Source organism: Megalobrama amblycephala, linkage group LG6 (assembly GCF_018812025.1).
Source record: "Megalobrama amblycephala isolate DHTTF-2021 linkage group LG6, ASM1881202v1, whole genome shotgun sequence".
NCBI classification, from domain to species: domain Eukaryota; kingdom Metazoa; phylum Chordata; class Actinopteri; order Cypriniformes; family Xenocyprididae; genus Megalobrama; species Megalobrama amblycephala.
In genome coordinates this window covers 16,528,607-16,549,937 of record NC_063049.1, presented here as the reverse complement: position 1 = coordinate 16,549,937, position 21,331 = coordinate 16,528,607, and the positions used below count along the sequence as shown (strand labels likewise).

The 21,331-nt window shown below is 36.2% G+C and overlaps 1 protein-coding gene across 5 annotated transcripts in view; it reads left to right on the top strand.

Moving 5' to 3' along the window:
• myo16 (myosin XVI) overlaps positions 1-21,331 on the top strand; it is a 269,142-nt gene that overhangs the window by 28,250 nt on the left and 219,561 nt on the right. The window lies entirely within an intron of this gene.

The window sequence follows — 21,331 nt, the reverse complement described above, 5'->3', positions numbered from 1 at the left end:
AGTGTCAGGTAGGATAATGGAGAGAGGGAAGGGGAGTGTTTTAGACAGAAAACGGATGTAGCAGTGGTGGCTGGGAGGATGGAGATGCTGATGTGGGAGAAGAAGGTGGTAATCAGGAAGCATTTGTGTTGCCAGCTGCAGATGAAAGGCAGTTGTTAAACTCGTCCCTTTGCTACCCCTCTCTTTTCATCTTTATTCAGATAGTCTAATTCTCCTTCATCTCCATTGCTTTTTTCCTCTGTATGTTTTGCTCATTTGAACACACACCCACACACCCCTCTGTTGCTTTTAGTGAATTATATTATGCTTTTACTCCGTTTAATGAATTTTTTGTTTGTTATTGGCACCTTCCATGAATGGAGGCACAAAATGCGTCTAGAAAAAAGGATTTTGCATAACCTACTGAAAATGTTGTTTGTTAACCTCAGGAGGTCAAGCAAATATTTATAAGCTATTTATTTCCAGCTCATTTTATCTGATGTTTGCAATCGATATTTAATATACTTGCATGTCTAAGTAAATGGCAGATCTATCCTAAATTGGGCTGTGGCTGCTTGGTAGTTTGAATCAAATGTTTCTTTGCAGTTATTGATAAACTTATATTTCCCATAAACGGAGTAAGGAATGATAGACGACGAGCTGTTGAATTATTAGAAAATAGGTTACACCTTGGGTGTGCATTATTTTCTAATAATTCAATGGCCCAGAGTGAATTATTTTGCTTATACTACGGTTACCATGCCTCGAGACTCTGTTCAGATGTTGCATTTTCTTGAGGCCGGAACACACCAAGCTGACGCTGACAAACTAGTGGCGACGAAAGCAGACTGCGGGGTTGGCTCACGTTGGCAGCGTCTGTGTCCAAAGTTGGCCTGACACACCAAACCAACGCTCGACAGCCGATGGCCAAGTAGCACGTCTGTTCTGCGCCTGCATAAGAAGAAATGCCTTTCCGAACCAGCAGGTGGCAGTATCTGAACAGCCAATCAGAATGATCAGATGGCCCGACGGGCTGACGAGCTCCGACGCCAATTCAACATTTCGAATCGGCCGAAAAAAAGCCGATGAGGACCAACTTCAGCCAACGGTGCAGAACACACTGAGAAAACTTAGTCGGCCGACGAACAAAAACTGCCCGACGGCCGACCGTCGGCTTGGTGTGTTCCTGCCTTAACACATCTCACCCCAAGCCTCTGTTGCTAATTCCAAAATGTAATTTTAGAGCTAGTAACAGAGGCTTGAGCCATTGATAGCAAACTAATATAGTTATTAAAGCAGTTGAGAGAGAGAGAGATAATAGCCTACCTGAGTCTGTGCGTCTTTGAACAACAGTTTTCGGCAGCAGTGTCTCTACAGATAGCGAAACTGTAAGTTTATCTACCTCAAGAACCGCACTGTTATTACCTCGCTGGTGAGAAATGTCATGTAGCTTTTAAATTGCTAAACTATTTTACTGATTAATTTGTCAGAGCAGCACTAACAAAACGTTTCTGTGCGAGTGTGTGTCCGTACTGTATGTGTGTGTCTGAGTGAGAGGGAGAGAAAGAGGGACAGAGAGATTGACATTTCAGTATACAATGCATCATATTTTGTGGCAAAAACCATGACAATAATTTGTTGTTTTTATCGGTCCGTGTCGTTGTGGATTTTGGTTCTTTTGTTGTTGTAGGCTGTAGGACCTTTTAAAATAACTGAAATAATTCGGCGAAGTGATATGGAACTGTAATCCGGTCAAGACATGCCTAGAACTACTTTAGCCGTGCATTTCCCTGAAAATAATTGCACCCCTTAGAACGTTCATCAACCAATTAACCAATCAGATTCAAGCATTCAACAGCGCCGTAGTATAAAGACTGCTATATATATATATATATATATATATATATATATATATAAAATATGATATAATATAATAATGTGTATATATATATATATATATATATATATATATATATATATATATATATATATATATATATATATATATATATATATATATATATATATATATATATATTTTTTTTTTTTTTTTTTTTTTTTTTTTTACTTAAATTGGGTAACAAGGTTGAATGGTTCAGCTTGATGAATTGGCAACACTAAAATTTGTGTACAAATGGGAAATTGAATAAGAATATTTGTCAAAATTATCTTAATTCCTATGTTAATTTTTAAGAAATATTATTATTATTATTATTATTATTATTATTATTATTATTATTATTATTATTATTATTATTATTTTGTAATGGAAAGGGAATCATGCGGTAACCCGGTTTAGCTCAAAATACTAAACTAAAAATGAGTTAAATTAGTTATTTACTACAGTTAACTGAGTAGTAGTTTAATGCATTGTCAAATTTATGTCATTTTTGGATAGAGTTGAGAAGGTGGGACAGTTCAAAATCTTTATTTCATGATCTAGCTACTTTTCATGTTAGTTTTTATAGCTAGGTAATGGTTGATCATAGTAATGCACTGCAATTTCAGCAACAGAAAATATTTGGCCAAAGCGTCAAAAAAAATTAATCTTCGGTTTTGATTGAATTGAAGTTATTAAACGTAATTTCGGGAGGAGTCCACGCATCTAATCTTCTAATTAATACCAAGGTATGAAAACCAGCATCTTACCTCTTCCCATTGTTAGTTCTTTCGGCATCCCTCCTCCTCAACTTCTCCTCCTTTTTGTACAATTTACCTGTTACAGGGGGCAGTTGGAGCTTGAGTAGAATATCCTCTCTGAACCCCTCTATAGCAGACAGCAAGCCACTTCTGTTTACCACTTAAAGCTGCTTTGAAACAATTACCAATTGTAAAAGCGCTATATAAATAAATTTGACTTGACTTGACTGACTTGACTTACGCTAAGATTATATGGGCACACAAACTCGTGAAATAGTTTTGAAGTGCCAAAATGCCAAGTGTCTGTTCTGTGCACTCTTTGTGGAAGAACGGGTAATTATGTCAGCAATGTGGACGCACATCACCATGACAAACGCTAGAGTAGCAACATGCACAATGTGTTCAGCTGGTTTATCACCTGTGAACATGATGCCTTGATCAGCATACCAAATTCAATTAGCGGCATTTTATTAACTTTTTTTTTTTTTTTTTTCTCGGCTAAATGAAATCTTTAATTTTGGTTTTGGTGTTTCAGTAAAAAAAAATATTAATTATTTATTATTTATACCTCTAATGCTTAAATACAACCAAGTGTACTGTATTCATGGAAAGTGCCTTGTGCTATCACTTACACATCCCTTTCTTCCCCTCACCTTTACTCTTTCTTCCTGTGTGTTTGAGCAGAGAGAGACTCAACGATGGCCAGTGCCAGAGGCAAACAGTGAGAGAATGCACAAGGTTGCACACTCAGGTGGAAAGCCAGCAGAACATGTGTGTGTGTGTGTGTGTGTGTGTGTACTTGTAGAGCATGTTTGTGTTTATTCGTGTCACTAGTGCTCTTCTCTTCTCAAGGTTTGAGATGTACTACAGGAGACAAGTGCATGCTTACAGAAGTCTTTCGTGTTCTGGTTTGTCTGATTCCATCAGTCTTGTGAGGGGGAAAAAGAAGTGATGCACACAGTGCATTAGGGATGAAACTGTTACCAGTCTGACAATAAACCACGATACAATTCCAGGCGGTTAGTATTACCATTTAATATTTTAATTGTTGTGTACATTCTTTGTGTACAGCGGTTACCCGGGAAAGGGCTCTAATTCTGCAGTTCTGTCACCTACTGGTAGAAATTTTCATTCATACCATCTGCTTCTTTTTTCCTCCGATCAATCGGACCAATTTTTTAAATGTAAATTTTAACTGATAGATGATAAATGAACTAATGCGATATTCTATATATAATATAATTATTCTGATAAGCTATCTAGAAATTTCATGAAGTAGATAAAATACCTATAATCATTTATCATTTTGACTCATCCCTTTTCTTAAAAAATGGATTCAAGGCTGAAATTTTCATTTTATACCTAAAACTTTTTTTTGGTCAACTTTCTTTATACATGCAGTAGGCCTACATGTTAGTAGATAACATGTTATGTTGTAAGTCACCCAACGTTTTTTGTTGATTTAAAATCTGGCCATCGTTATTAATGTTTTATTAATGTTATGTTAAAGGTACAGGTTGTAGGACCTGCCACTAGAGGGCGCACTACCAAAACAATAACAATCGCGTGGTTTGATGACGTCATGCTATATTGCAATATAATACAGCAAATATAGTTTGACAGTAAATTATCAAATTAATTGATTACTGTTTAGTCAGATGATATGAAAACGATTACCACTTGTTCAACAAATATATACACTCGTGTACATTCAAACACAATAATTGGGCATACATAGCAAACGCGAGTTCAACGATTTGCGCGAGTAGATTACTTACAAAATCAATGCAAAGACGCGATCAGACTATGGATCAGACGCGTCTAGAGACGCGATGCCCCGCGTTTGGCGTGTATGCCCCATAATACTAATCATGTTGATCGTTATAATGGAATACGTTTTCTGTAAAGATACGAATCAAAACAACACACCTGTCGAGTAAAACACAAGCGAGATCGGCATCTCTTTCTAGGTGAAGTTTGTCGCGAAGCTCTCTCCATCTAGAAAATGCAACACCGATATTTATCCTCGCTCTTTCTCTCCTCTTGTCCCAAACTCTTCTTGGGTCGTTTGGTTGGCCCGTACGCTTACGTTTACGGGAGCTGTCCTTGTCGACAGAACCAGCGGCGGATGGTAAACCGTAATTATGTTCCATAAATAAGGAACACAATCCACCATAAAACGTGCAAGAAGTAAATAAGGAACTGCTTGAAGCAAGCTAGTGGTTTGCTGGACGCTAGACACTATTTCCGCATTGTTGTCATGTGGTTTCTACGTCAGTAAAGGCGGTAACAAAGGGTAACTGACGTCATTGACAGGCGACTGCACTGCCCCGTGTCACTGTTTAGAATGGGGAATTTTCTCATGATTTACAAGTAGTTGAAAACATTAGAGATATTGTTAGTAATCTGCTGGACAAAATATATAACACTAGCCTAGTGCTTTTTGGATATTTTACTGCGAATATCTTACAAATTGTACCTTTTAATACAAAGAAAATGTGCATAGTGCTGCTAATTTTATTTTTCATCTGTTGGTTTTCGACATAAAACTGGGTGAAATAATTTAATTGTGTGTATCAGTACACATTTCCAGCACAACAATAATATTGATAACCATATTGATTTTGGTCTCTATAATTGTGATATGAAATTTTCATACCGTTTCATTGCCACAGTGCATCCTCTGTGTGTTCATGAAGTTGAGTATGTTTATGTTTGAAAGACAAAGAGAGAGTGCACTCTGTCTAATTTATGCTTTCTTATTCCCAGGCCTCTTATATTAACAGAAGCTCATAAAATATTCCAGTGTAAATCAATAGTCGACAGCCTACAAGCAAAGACAGAAGCTACCCAGAATAAGGAGGAAACCTTCTCCCACATCTCCCTCTCTATGCCACCATTCCTGTCATTTACTCCTCTCCATGACTCGTTCAATCTTGAGTGACATATTTTGGTATCAGTCAGAGGTGTCACCAACTCAGCCAGCACCCATGACACACTGCTTGTGTGAGAATATCAGTACTGTACAAAATAGGCTACATTTGACAATAAGTAAATAAGTTTAGTAAATAAGTTTATGCCAATTTTATGTGTATACTTTATAAAATCAACATTGTCAAAAATTAGTTGGGGGCAGTTCACACTAAACATGTTTTTGCACTCCAGTGCGCTGCTTTTTCATTATGATATATATATATATATATATATATATTATATATTTTTTTTTTCATGTAAACATGCACTAGACGTAACCATTGTGTAACCGATGTGTAAGTGTTGTGCTTGTCTGTTTTAGCATCTCACACATGACACTACATTCTCAAGTGAAAAGTTAAGTTGCACTCTGCATTGAATGAATGAATTTGACACGGCCAAATAGTGATGGCAGAGCATCTCTAAAACGGCAAGTCTTGTGGGGTGTTGGTATGCAGTGGTTAGTATGTACCAAAAGTGGTGCATGGAAGGACAGAGGTGAACCAGTGCGGGGTCATGGGTGCCCAAGGCTCAGCGATACACATGGGGTGTGAAGGCTAGCCCCGTCTTGTCAGATCACACAGATGAGCTACTGTAACTTAAAGGAAAAAATTAGTTTCAGTGCAGCTTCAAAGGGCTTTAAACGATACCAGACAAGGAATAAGGGTCTTATCTAGTGAAATGATCGGCCACTTTCGAAAAAAAAATGTATATGTATATGCTTTATATAAACAAATGATTGCCTTCCAAGTGGTTCCGCCAAAACCGCACTTTCATATTCTTCAAAAAGCTTACGAACGAACGCAGTGCCAGTTCCATTTTTAGTAGAATAGGGAAGGTGTAAAACATATAGCGTAAGCTTTTTAAAGAATACAAAAGTGCGGTTTTGGCAGAACCACTTGGAAGGCAATCATTTGTTTATATAAAGCATATACATTTACATTTTTTTTTTTTTTTGTTTTTTTTTTCGAAAATGACTGATCGTTTCGCTAGATAAGACCCTTATTCCTCGTCTGGTATAGTTTAAATTAGGACTGTCAAACGATTAATCGCGATTAATCGCATACAAAATAAAAGTTTGAGTTTGCATAATATATGTGTGAGTAATGTGTGTAAATAATATGTATATATAAATACACACAAATTAATGTATATATTTAAAAGAAATATGTTATTTATGTACAACAAAGTATTTATATATCATGTAAATTATATAAAAATATAAATAAATACATATACTTGTAATTATTTCTCAAATATATACATGGATGTGTTTGTATTTATATATACATAATTACACACAGTACACCCACATATATTAGGCAAACTCAAACTTTTATTTTGTATGCGATTAATCGTGATTAATCGTTTGACAGCCCTAGTTTAAAGCCCTTTGAAGCTGCACTGAAACTATAATTTTGACCTTCAACCGTTTGGAGGCCTTTGAAGTCCACTACAAGGAAAATAATCCTGGAATGTTTTCATCAAAAACCTTAAATTCTTTTTGACTGAAGAAAGAAAGACATGAACATCTTGGATGACATGGGGTGAGTAAATTATCAGGAAAATTTTATTTGAAAGTGAACTAATCCTTTAATTTGCTGAAAAACTTAATGCTGCCCATGATAGAAAGGCGTATGGGGCTGCATAGCTGCAGACCGGTCAGGGTGTCAATGATGACCCCTGTCCACCGACAAAAGTGCCTACAATGGACACGTGAGCGCCAGAACTGGATCACTGAGCAGTTGAAGAAGGTTGCCTGATCTGATGAATCATGTTTTCTTATTCTTATTAGATTATGTGGATGGCTGGGTATGTATATGTCATTTACCTAGAGAAGAGATTGCAGCAGGATGCAGTATGGGAAGTAGCAGTCCTGTGGAGGCACTGTTATGCTCTGGGCAATGTTCTTCTGGGAAACTTTGTATCTTTGTTACTTTGACACATACCACCTACCTAAAGTTTGTTGCAGACCATGTATACCCCTTCATGGCAGTAGTGTTCTCTTTCAGCAGAATAATGCACCCTGCCACACTGCAAATAATGTACAGGAATCATTCAAGAAACATGACAGAGTTCAAAGTGCTGCCTTGGCCTCCAAATTCCCCAGATCTCAATCTGATCTGCATCTATGGCAGGGATTTGCAACTTCAGTCCTGAAGGGCCACTGTCCTGCAGGGTTTAGCTCCAACCATGATAAAACTCACCTGCCTGTAGCTTTCTAGTAATCCTAAGATGTTCAGGTGTGTTTGATTAGGGTTGGAGCTAAACTCCACTGCAGGACAGTGGCCCTCCAGGGCTGAAGTTGCCCATTCCTGATCTATGGGATGTGCTGGACCAACAAATCCAATCCATGGAGGCTCCACCTCGCAACTTGCAGGACTTAAAGGATCTGCTGCTAATGACTTGGTGCCAGATTCTACAGGACACGTTTAGAGGTCTTGTGGAGTCCATACCTTGACACATCAGAAATGTTTTGGCAGCATAAGAGGGACGTATATATTTGTCTCACATCTTTACGTTAACTTAAGGCATGCCTCATATCCAAAATCTCTGTTTACATTTAATCTCCCACCCAAACTGAATATTCCATCGATCTTTGCATTTTGAATGTTCTTGTCATTTCTTTTCCAAAACAGTTTGTGATTAATTTGACAAAAACAGCAAGAGCAACATTTTTGTGTGAGCACTTACAGTCATGTCTGCTTCATTATAGATACAAAATATCTTTCAGCAGAGGGCTACGTCTGTAACAAATTTCGGTGCGTGGGTGTGTGTGGGTTGTGGTTGTGTTTGACTTAATGCAGTCCTCTATAAAACCGTGATGGACTCTCTCAGTGTAGGCCATAAAGAAGCCAGTAAGAAGCAGACCACAGTAAATGAGGTCAAGAAAAAACAGAGCTGGAAATGCTGGTGATTGAATGGTCGAATAAAAAACAGGGGTGGATAGGACTGTAAAATGGTTGTAAAAAGGAAAAGTAAGACGGTTGATGGCTTTGTTAGACAGAGAGGGATTTAAAAAGAAAGACCGCAATGGAGGACAGCTGAAGAAAGAGATGAAACCGAGAGTGGATTGAGAGAAATATTGGAGTTTATTCCTGGTTCATTAGTTTCATGCTGGGACTGGCAGTACAGCAGCATCCCATTTGTGCCTTTTGGCGTATGCTGCTGTTCTACTAATGTTCTACCAAAGCTGCTTTCTGTTCCTCACCACTGGAAATGTATTAGAACTGATTATATAGGTACACAGTCATATAGTAATTTTGTTTTGCTTTGCACCACTTTTGTAACTATATGCTATCCTATTTTATATAATTTTTATGTTGGTGTAGTTCACCAACAGATGAAATATCCATCATGTTGTTCCAAACCCAGCTTTGCTGTCTTCTGAGAAACACAAAAGAAGATAGATCAAGTCACATGGTCAGTATCTTGTGACAGGATGTGACATCATTCAGACACCTGCAAAGGACCACATGGTTGTGAAGCAAAGTAACTAACTCTCTCTTAACTATTTGAAAAAAAAGAAAGGAAGAAAAAAAAAAATCAAGTTTTCACTTGCTCATACACGTCACAAAACATCAGGTCATTCGGTACAGCCACTATAAAACATGGAAAATGTTGTAATATTTTAAAAACTAAATATATAATATAAATATAAAATATATACTAAATATAAAATGTTTGATTGTCATTTTGTTAGCTAGCTAGCAAGCTAGATATCAGCCTGTTAGCATTGTTTGAAAATATCAGCATTCGGTATAACCAAAAGTGTCAATTTCATCAACTTTATTTAGCTAGCTAGTTTTACCTACAAGTGACGGCTAAACATGCAAACATAATAGACATTTAAAACAAATGTCATCTTTGGGTGAGCTGTACCTTTAACTCTACCCTTAGCCTTGTAAAATCTTTTTCAGTGTACTCAAACATACAACAACATGTTGTTGTGCTTCTATCTTGGCCACCCGCAATGCCTTCTATGCCTTGACCTACATTTAAAATTCTTGCCTTTTACCAGTTGCCAAATGTGTTCAATCCAGACGTTGCAATTTATTTCTCAATTTTTGCTATCCTATTTTGCAAAAGAACCATTTGGCTTCTAATCTCCCTTCATAATTTCTCTAAATGGAACTGCAAGCCATTACCATTGCCAGGCAGAATGTAGTAGGTCAGTATTCCTCTGCGCGCCTTTAATCCACATGATCTTCACTCTTGGCTGAGTTTGGATCATGCTCGTTTGATTCCGTGACTAAGAAATGGGAGTCTCTCAGAAATATAGAGCTCCAAGCCTGTGCCATACAGTCCTGTGATTATACTGTATGTGCTACTGTCCCACATATCTGTGGCTCACTGATAGCAGGCTGATGGGGAGATGAAAGCTCACAGCTAATTCCCTTTGTTAATGGAATTGCGTTCATGCTTCCTCTGTGTGTGTTGGGGGGTGTTTTCTGGGAATGTTTCACTGACTTCAGCTTATGGTTGAGTCTTGTGGATTGTGTTCAAGGCTTTAAACGAGGAAAATGTCTTCCACATCCATGTTGAATGGTGCTGTGGGAATCCCAACTGCTCTTAGTCTGTCTGACATTGCTGTGCGTTTGAAGGGCATATGTGGCACTGCATTCAAATCTGAAGGCTTAGGAAGTGCAGCAGTTATAGTTGGTCTTGATTCTGAATGTGTTGTTAAGGTGTGTATTTATGTTAAGGTTAGAAGATGAAGGTGGAAAAAAGGGTTTTCTCAATCCTCTTGATGCTCCAATTGAGAATTACTATGGAATAGAGCTGTAAGCCTCCCTGTGGTGTTGAGAATAACCAAATGAATGCATATTTATGATAGTTTTCATATGTTAGGTGAGAGACCAGGAGTGTGAAGACATTATCTGGTTCCTCTGGGGTTTGTGTCATAGCTCTTATTTCTACAGTAGCGTTCCTGGGGAGAGACAAAAGACGTGAAGCTATGGAACTGATTTTAGGGTAATTGGATTCTTTTACGACCAAAGGCTTATTTAACTGCAGTGCCGGAGCTTATTTTAAAATGTCTTTAATCTTCACAGTCTTATCAGAGTAAAGACTGAGTCAGCAGAGGATAGGGAGTCTGGCTGCTGCTTTCCTCTATGAAGCTGGTATCAGAATGGAGAAAGGAACAAGAATGGAAGGATGAATAATTCTGCTTTGCATCCTATTCTGTTGCAGATCTTGAGGAGAGATGGTGAAATGGGAAAGGAAGTAGAAGATAAAACACTCAAAAATAAAAGCTGTTCTGACAAAGTCACTAGGAACTGATGGCATTGTTTAACTCCCTTGGGTCGGCGGTCACGCTGGCGATACCACCTCGGTTTTTTTCTTGCCAGTGTGAAAGAGACTCAAAATACTCTGTCAATGTTGCACATACAATTAAGAGTTATACACAATTTTAATCTGTGGAATATCTTCTTTTATTTGTGTACACTCAGAGCAAAAACAAAATGTTGTGCTTTTTGCAAAATAAAGAAAACTAACCTGAAGCGTGATCTGTCATCTCCCTCTGAACGAAGTCCAATCTGATAGTTCTCAGAAAATGAACTGTAACTTAGTGAATACTAATCACAAAAAAATTAGACTTATGTCTAAAGAAACGTTGAAATGTCAGGTTTTAAATCGTGTAAGTCAAATCGAAAAAAAAATTCCGTGTTTATGTAATCTGTATGAAAAGAGACACAAGTCAGACTCCCGTGATTCAGCTCATTATCCGCTAATGCGTCCATGCCCACGGAGCCAGCGCTATTCAGATGCAAATTCTGAGGCAATACATGTAAACATCGTGTATTTATTGTCTTGAAAAGTTTATCTGGATGTTAAAGCCATGGTTAGCGACCTCTGGAAGCCTTTGTTAGTTCCTGGAATTTCCTGTTCTTCTTTAGATTTATTTGTGGACTGAAGGTGTACAGAGCGCCCTCCGGCTGCAAGTATGAATTGAAAGCACAGTATCCAGCACTCATAGTGATAACAATAAATATTAAATAAATATTACTCCTCTGTATAGATAATTGACATAAACATATGAGAATCCATCAGTGTTTCTCCAAATGTGCATTCTTTTAAGCTAACAGGCTATATGAAATGCCATAGAGGTAACATAATTGTTCAGACACTTTGCATCACAGAAATACATTATATTTTAAAGTATACAATAGAATACCATTATTTTAAATTGTAAGAATATTTCACATTATTGCTGTTTTTTCTGTATGTTTGATATACACCATGATGAGCTTGAGACATGATCACAGAGGGTTTGTTCACAGCCTACCTGACTGAAAGGCCTCATTATTATGCAAGTCATTACAGATCATTATGCGATTCTTTTGTCTTCTTAGATGTGAATGACCCATTATTCATGATGATTCATGCCTCCACGCATACTGCGTTTCTTGACAAAAAGTGTCTTACAAAAACTAAATCAATATATTGTTATATATGAACGAATAGGCAGGATAATTTTACGTCAATTTGAAGCAAAAACTCTAGTCTACAACCTCCAATACCCAGAAGTCTTGTGAACACAGATTTAATAAATAATATATATATATATATATATATATATATATATATATATATATATATATATATATATATATATATATATATATATATATATATATATATATATATATATATATATATATATATATATTTATTATTATTATTATTATTATTATTATTATTATTTTTTTTTTTTTGGCTTTATTTCAGTGACTTAAGTTTTTTGTTTTTTCAATAACCACGCATAAACGTTATTCCTTCAAAAACACAAACATGTACATGCATGTTCCTCACATATTATGGTAGCCTAGTTTGTGCTGAATACAGTGTAATGACACTTTTTCCATTAATATGTTTATGAACAACTGAAAAGAGCACAAATGTCAGGGCATGTCACAACTTCTCCAGGGCCCTGAAAATCCTCAGACCCAGAGGGTTAATGTAGAAATGATGCATTTTTTTTTTTCATATAGAGTGTTACATTAATGAAAAGTAAATAAATGTGTAGTGTTATGAAATTTTTCTATTTAAAAAATGCTGTTCATTTGATCTTTCTCTTTATCAATTTTTTTGTGTCCATTTGAATCTCAAATATAAGAGTTTTATTGTTTGGTGTTAGTTTTTGTGACTTTATTATATATTAATCGAAAATATAGAAAATATGATTAGGTGTGCAATAGGATATATTTAACCATTAAACAGTAATATATCATTCAGAATCCTTCTAGACTTTGGCACATTCTTGTTTGCCCTTAAGTCAGTTGTGGCTTGGGATCAACAGTTCATGTCTTTCTCTCACATTCTGTTTTTGTCTTTGTCCTGAGGATGTATTTAAACTGCTCTTCTCAAGTTCATGCATTCCATATGCCACTTTGTTTATCTTCTAATCCCTCCCCTCACATGTGCCCCACAGTGAAAACAGAGTAAACCAGACAATATGCAAATCGCCTCAATGAATGATGGCATATGTGTTCTTCAGTGTCCGTTTGTAACAGGTGTGATGCTGTAAGCAGATAGTTATCTCTCCCAGAGCAGATTGAAAGCATCAGTCATGCTCTCTCTCCTCTGCTGGTGTCTGATTATCATCACTGCTCAGAGTACAGCTCCTCTCAACACAGAGAATGACACAATGTTTATCACAAACAAAACAAACAAACAAACAATTTATCATTTCAGTTTTTAGTAAAATTTCTAAACATTGATGAAATTTATATATATAAATTTATATATATAAATTTAATTTATTTTAACAGTATTTGTACTAAAACATAGACAGATATACTGATTAAATACGTTTTTACTTTTGCCTTATCCAATTCTTAATAACCAGCTCAGCTAGCCATCACTGTCTAGTTTCAGAGAGTTGTTTTTTCCTCAAGGTCTTCTGACATCTAAAAAATATAATATATAAGCAATATCACATGAGTAGCCGTACGTTATCACAGCCGTGCTGATATAGAGCTATATTGCACAGCTACGAGTGTGATAATGCATTTATACAACAGTTTGATGGCACAAGTGTGTAAATAAATAAGAAACAACAACGGATTGTCTTTAAAAACCCTCTTTTGTGAGGAACTACTTCCTTCTGCCATGGATTGAAATCTCAAGTTGACAGTTTAACAGTTGAGCCCAAGCCTCTGTTACTAAAGGGGCTATATGTAGAAATGACACCCAGTGGTTGAAATAGGTACTGCAGTCCAAATTCAAAATATTGTTTGCCCTGCCCCCTCGTTCAAAGACGCGGGTGGCCAGCTTGAGGACACGCAACAAGAGGGAGCTCAATTGACAATGAAAGCTGAGAAGACTTACACACTGTAAACTGATGAGTTGATTTATCTGTGTTTTAATATGCTATCATTCATAGAAATTCTTAGATGGATGCAGAGGCTTTTTAGGTCAGGTAGAATCTGCGATTCTCTGACTCAGTTTGTTTGCTGGTTTCCATGGCTGCAATACGCAGTGTTTTCTGCCAACTTGCAACCTGTGATGTCGAAATACTACTGGATGAACTGGCAGCACATGGTTTCGCACAGACCAAAAACAAAGACAGACATTTCGACCTAGAGCGCACATTTCAAAGTAGAATATCTGGCTATAGCATTGTTTTTCTGAGAAACAAGTAGGTGAACTTAGCATGTTTCCATTGGGGTATTTTTATGCTTTATTAAAGTGAAAATCTTACATATAGCCCCTTTAATTCTAAAATGTCACTTTAGAACTAGCAACAAAAGAACAGAGTCGCTTCATTGAAACTCATTGCAATATGTAGAGTATTATGAGAGATTGACTAAGCGAGTGCATTGCTTGCATCTAGCTGATATTCTTCAGGTAAATCTTATATTCATAATCACAAAATCAGTTTGAATGTCCAATGAGGAAAGCGATATCTTTGTCCTTTTAACATTTAAGAGGATTTCCCATGACAGCGCTAGTCAATGCATTTGTCAGTTGCGTCTCGTAAGATGTTGTTTAAAGTAGGGCTGAACGATTTTGGAAAATACTCTAATTGCGATTATTTTTACCAATATTGTGATTGCGATTTAATATGTGATTATTTTTTTGTTCTTTATCTTAAGAAAAGTTCATCTTCTGGATTATTCAACAAAGACAAGCAATAAATCATTGTAGGGGTGGGAATCTTTAGGCACCTCGCGATTCGATTCCGATTCTTGGAGTCAGTCCGATTCCAAAACGATTCTTGAGATATATATATATATATATATATATATATATATATATATATATATATATATATATATATATATATATATATATATATATATATATATATATATATATATATATATATATATATATATATATATATATATATATATAATTTATTTTATTTTTTTTTAAATTACATAATATTATGTAATTATAAGTACATTTTAAAATAATTACACATTAAAAAATTTTATTAAAACAACTGCATGTTAATAATTTAAAATAAACTAATATAAAACAGGGCTTAGATTAAGCCATGCAGGATTAGGCTTTAGTTTAATTAGGACATCTAGTAGCTTTTGTAAACGTGTTTTAGAAAAAAAAAAAAAAAAAAAAAAAAAAACATTACTGGTGTGCATCTTGAGACAAAACAATGGCACTGACATATTTTAAGACATGTCAGTGCAAGTTGCTTTCAGTTAAAACAGCTCAAACTTTTATTTTAGTCTGGGACTAGCTTAAGCCTTGTCTGTGAAACCAGGGGAAAAGCTACTAAATAATAAAGGGGGGAAAAAAAAGAAAAGGAGAAGACATATTACAAGTAATAAACAAACAGTGCTTTCAGTATTTAAGAGTATCTGAACATTTTCCTTTTCAAGAGCTGTGAGTGATTTTTCGCTTTCTCAGCTTTACTGTTGCTAATTATTATGATGACATCATAGAGAGTGGGAGATCTAATAAGCTGCCAGAAGGGCGAGATGACACACTGCAAACGTAAGCAAAGCACGCATTTCACACAGCGCACATTCGCTTCAACCGCTCCAAACTTTATTAAAGATTATTTTATGGATGGTTTGATTGGTGTGTGTTTGTGTGCGTGTGCGTGTGTGTGTGTGTGTGTGTGTGTGTGTGTGTGTGTGTGTGTGTGTGTGTGTGTGTGTGTGTGTGTGTGTGTGTGTGTGTGAGAGTGAGTGTGAAAGAGAGAAAAAGCTCAGAATTGTTAGATAATTTTTTTTTTTTTCTGACATCTCTATTGTATAGTATGACCAACACAATATTATATAGATTAAACATAAACTGTGCTTTCCTGTAGGCCAGGCATGCGTAGCATGCCAAGTTGATGCTTCCTCTGCAGACTGCTTTACTCTCGCGTGTCACATGACGAGCGTGTAATCACAGGCTTTACGGTTAAAGGTTCTCTAAGCGATCCTGAGCTGAGTAACTTCCAGTTGACGTTCGAAGTGTTGTCAAACAAAACAGAGGCTAGCTAGACCCTCCCTCCGCCTCCTCCTCTCCTCCCATCCGTGCTTCCTGAAACAATCATGAACGCGCATTTAAAATCATTCTTGTCGGTTATTGGCTGGAGCGTGTTTATTATGTTTCGTGGTCCAGGCTGCACCAGGTAGTTTTTGTTGCCGTTTTTGGAGCTTGTGGCGACTACAGAGACCGCGTTTTTTTTTTTTTTTTACAGTGTGTTCAGGGGACAGGCAGCTAGCGGATAGTGAGGAGATGTTTGCTGTATGTGACAAAAAATGTTTTGGCCTAAAAAAGCGTGACATCGCTTAGAGGACGTTTAAAAACAGATTGGATATTATCGCAAATGCGATTAATCGTTCAGCCCTAGTTTAAAGTAAAAACAGTGTCCTTGTTTCCTTTTTTCAATCCATTTCAATATAAAAGTCTTTGCGACTGACTCACTCATAAAGACACTCATCTAATGGCGTTATTAATGTAACTTTCACTGTAGTCAAATTACTAATGGACTCATTCCAAAAATTCCATACCAAAAATGTCATGTTATTTATATAAAATATTATTTATTGCACAGTAATATTTAAATTAACAACCATTATAACAGTAAAAGAAGTAAAATAGGAAATAAACACAAGCAAACAGTTCAGTCAAACGTACAAAAGCAGCACTCTAGTTAGAACGATTTAATTTCAATGTAAATATAAAGTTATAAAACTTAATATAGCCCTTAAGCCAAATCTATTAGCTCTGGAATAAGTAATAAATTAATAAGACCAAAGATTGTTCATTTGATATACCCAAAACGAATTATACCTCATGTTTAAACACTATCTACATTAAGAGCCAGCTGCAAATTCCTGAAAGACTGGCTGAGATGAAGCTGTTCTCTGCGGGTACATGAGCACTGAACGGTCGCTGAACCACCTGGAGCTCACATCTCAGAAAGCATCTAAACAAATTTTCAAATTGACACTATGGGCCCTATAATACACCCAGCGCAATGCGATGCAAGGCGCAGCGCAAGTGTGTTTGCTAGTTTGCGTCCGGCGCCGTTCACGTTTTCCCGTTCAGCGCCACGTCCTTAAATTAGTAAATGCATTTGCACCAGTTAGTGCGCCCATGGGCGTGCTGGTCTAAAAAAGAGGTGTGTTCAGGCGCATTGCCGGCGCATTGCTATTTTAAGGAGCTGAAAATAGACTGCGCCATAGACCAACTCAAACCTGGTCTAAAGTCAATGGCACAATATTTTTTTGTTAGAGCGCGTTAGTAGAAACTGCGCCTCTGGGCGTGTCCACAGTGCGCGTTGACTTTGTTTATTACACACAGGGATGCGCATCACACAAACATGCCAAATATTAAAAACAAAAGGATTACAGTGTAAAAGAATATTATTGTGTAGGCTACATAAATATAAAAATGTAATGATGAATAGTCATTGCGTGTATTAGAATTAGGCTACCTATTTTCAATTCAGCCTATTACTACTTATAATGATGAACGAAATTGGCTAATTAATTGAACAATCGTGCCAATACACACACATATATATTAACTGACTCATCGCGTGTACGCCATGTAAATAGCAATAAGCCATGGCGCGAGCGCATCTCGCTCTTAAAGGGAATGGGAGATGACACTCTGATTGGTTTATTGAACGTTACGCCCATTACTCATTAAGAGAATAGGGACAACCCATTTTAAAAATGCGCCCCCGCGCACGGACCGTTTTTCCGTTGTTAAAATAGCAAAAGTGGATTTGGACACGCCCTGAGTGCACCTGCGCCGTGCGCTTTACACTTTGCGTTTAGATCGTTAAAAATAGGGCCCCATATGTTTACATATAAATCTCATATCTGAGGTCTAAACAACTACATAACTCTTAAAATGACATTCTGTCACAAAATAACAGTAGTATCTATAAAAGTATGGTGGGTTTGCTCGTTCGCCATGACACTTGCTGTGAGAATGCTGAAAGCGAAGTTATTCAAAAGGTTAAACGATGGCCCGTGGCGATACTGGTAGAATATTGCATAGCTGGAAAGTCTTCTCAGCCAATCAGATTTGAGAAACAGAACGAACTGTTGTATACATTTGAAGATATATTATATATATATATATATATATATATATATATATATATATATATATATATATATATATATATATATATATATATATATATATATATATATATATATATATATATATATATATATATAATATATAATAGGGGCACTTTTTAAGGCAAATATATTATATTATATTTTATATATAAAATATGATATATTTGCCTTAAAAAGTGCCCCTATTATGCTTTTAAAGGTTCTTAATTTTGTTCTTCAATAGAATGACATGCATCAAAGGTCAAAAACACTAATTTTCTCAAAATGTACATTGCACACATCACCTCATTTCTCAGAGAGTCTGAAAACAGTTAGTTCAAAGATTCAGTCTCTCTAAACCTCTTTTTTTTTTTGAAGAGCCTGCTCTGCTCTGATTGGTCAGACTGCATTGATCTGCTGTGATTGGTGTAGTGCCCATTTCCATGTTTGAATTTCATCTCTGGAGGCTGCCTCAGCACCTGTATACACAGTGATACGAAGAGTAACAATGGCAGCAATTTTTTTTTTTTTTTTTTTTTTTTTTTCTCTGTATCAATTCCAGCATGAGTCCTCATCATTTTCAGCTGCATGTAAAGTGGATTAGGAGAATACAGCATCTTCTCAACATGTCGACAAAAAGAATCAAACTCGTCCAGGTCTCAGCTACAATCACAGTGTTTGGGGGCAGGTCAAATTAGACATTGTTCACAGAGGGTAAATGAAGACCATAGGCTGGCATCATGCAAATTTGTTACATTGTTACTTGGGTATGTAACAGGAAGTGAGACTGAAATTGATGATGACTTGTTTTGGCAGTTCACAATCAGTTTTTTCGTTTAGGAGACATTGGGTCTTATTCACTAAGCATGCATACACATGATTTGTTAGTGAAAACACTCGTATGCAGATTTCACACACAAATTTATGATTCATCAATAACTTTCGTTGTAAAATGTATTCTAAATTCATGAAAAAATGTACGAACAACTGAAACCACTTGTATGCCAAAAGGTCTTGTGGCCTTATAAACATGTTAAGATGAAATTTTAAACAGATAAAGATCATAAATCTCAGAGCGTCATGTTTACTCAGAGTGGCTAAAGGAAAGGGTGTGTGGACATATGTGTGTTTTATATGGACATGGTTTGGGTTGTGTTTTATGTAAATTACTTGATGCACTTTGACCTTTAAAACTTTGCAGCTGTTTTACATTCACAAATGGCTATATTACACACTGCATGAAAGTTAATATTCGAAAAAAGCATAATAGGGGCACTTTAATAGAAAAGTTTTGCTGTAGTTGTCTGTCATCTAATGCTTTTGGGTTTCTATAAAAGATTACTGTCCGTGTCTTTGATGTTTAAGTAATGTTAATGCATTTTCTTCACCACTTGACCTGGAGATCCAATAAAGCTCAGCAGCAGTGTTCCATTTTTATGGTTTAGAAGTCGAATTAGATTACTGAATCACTACTTTCACTCACAACTATAAAAGGTCCCCATAGTCTTTTACCTCAAATTGCCTTTTTAAATGTTATGTGCCTTACCTCTTATGTCCTTAGAGACAAGGACTGTGAGGGTAGAGGAGCTATTCTGTGGTTTAAATGGACAGAATGGACAGGTTGTGGAATGGGCATGTTTTCTTACATAATTACAATTTCCTTTTGTTAGCATCACCTTCCAATCTGTCTTTAGAATAGGATAGGAAAGATTTCTGGCTTCTATGGCAGTGTTTCCCAATCTTACAAAATGTTTACATCTATAATTATACCATTGACCCTTCCCTTAATCTACCCATACCACCAAACCTGTCCCTAAACTTATCTGTATCCCACCTCAATAGCAGCAAATATGTTTTGCAATACAACATGATAGTTGATAGTGTTGTCAAAAGTACCGACGGTAATACCAATTGTGACCCGATCTGGTGAAATGAGTCGGAAGTCGCAACGTTCTATTTTAAGATATGGGCCGATAATGTGGAAAAACAATGAAAAAATAGATTTTTTTTTTTTTTTTTAAGCTAATTTCAAAGAACAGACTTTCAAAAATAATCTCCCAAAGTTTCGTAGTCCAGATAATTGAGTAAAGGTATTTAAATGGCTATTAAATTTGACATGGTTTTACTAAATTCGCTGGAAATGAACTTCTCAACTCCTCTCGTCACTTATGAGCATTTCCCAGTATCCCCTGAAATGTCATTATCTCTGCTCTACAAATATGGTGTTACACGTTGTATAGAACCAATCAAAAAGCTTAGAAATGTAAACATACTGACCTAAACGCTGATTTTTAACAATGGGAAGCCCCGTTTCGACTGACAGGCACGCGATCGGTCCAGCCATCCTCCTGTCAGACTAGCACACCTTATAAAATAAAACTCCCATTTGCGTGTCTCTCTTTAAAAGCCAATAAAAATTGAATCCATATAGGTAGCACAAAAATTCTTTTTGCATACAAAACCAAAGACTTTAAACTTTCATATCAAGCCTCCAACATGCTTCTGTTGTGTTGTTTTCACCCTCTAATGAGTCTGAGTAATATGCGTTTACAACAAAAACAGCCCAGCCACTAACTGAATACAGGTATGTATATTTCACATGCTCATAACTTCATGAAAAATGCACAGATCATAAAAATCGCACATCAATATTTAAAGCAGATTCTCAAGATTAAAATGAGTCCAAAATCAATATAATATATTGCGTTGATCACAAGATATTACTCACGAAATGATTTAACATACTTTGCTAAAAACATGTCTCTCATCTCTCCGGGATGCAGTGTGTATCCAATGTTCCCGGACCCATCCATGTTCGTTTTCCAATGTGGAATAACACATAATAGATATCATTTTAAAGCTTAGAATCTCATCTTTTAATGCATCTAACCATTTTGAAAAACTCCTAACGAGTGCTGAGAAGCTCATCTAAACCGGAGTTTACCGCCCGTTGGCGCCACCTGGCTGCGGAAAAAATGAACAACAATTTTTCAAACTGTTCTTTATAATATCACCACGAAATTTGAACCAGATGCAGCTCACATATAGGAGAGCATCACCAAAAAATATTTTTTTAGCGATCTTATTGTGTTCCTGAGTTATTCCATGTCAAATAAAAAAAGAAAAATTATTTTTAAAAAATTATATATATTTTTTGTCTTTTATCAGCTGTTTCTCAGCAAGATAATGTC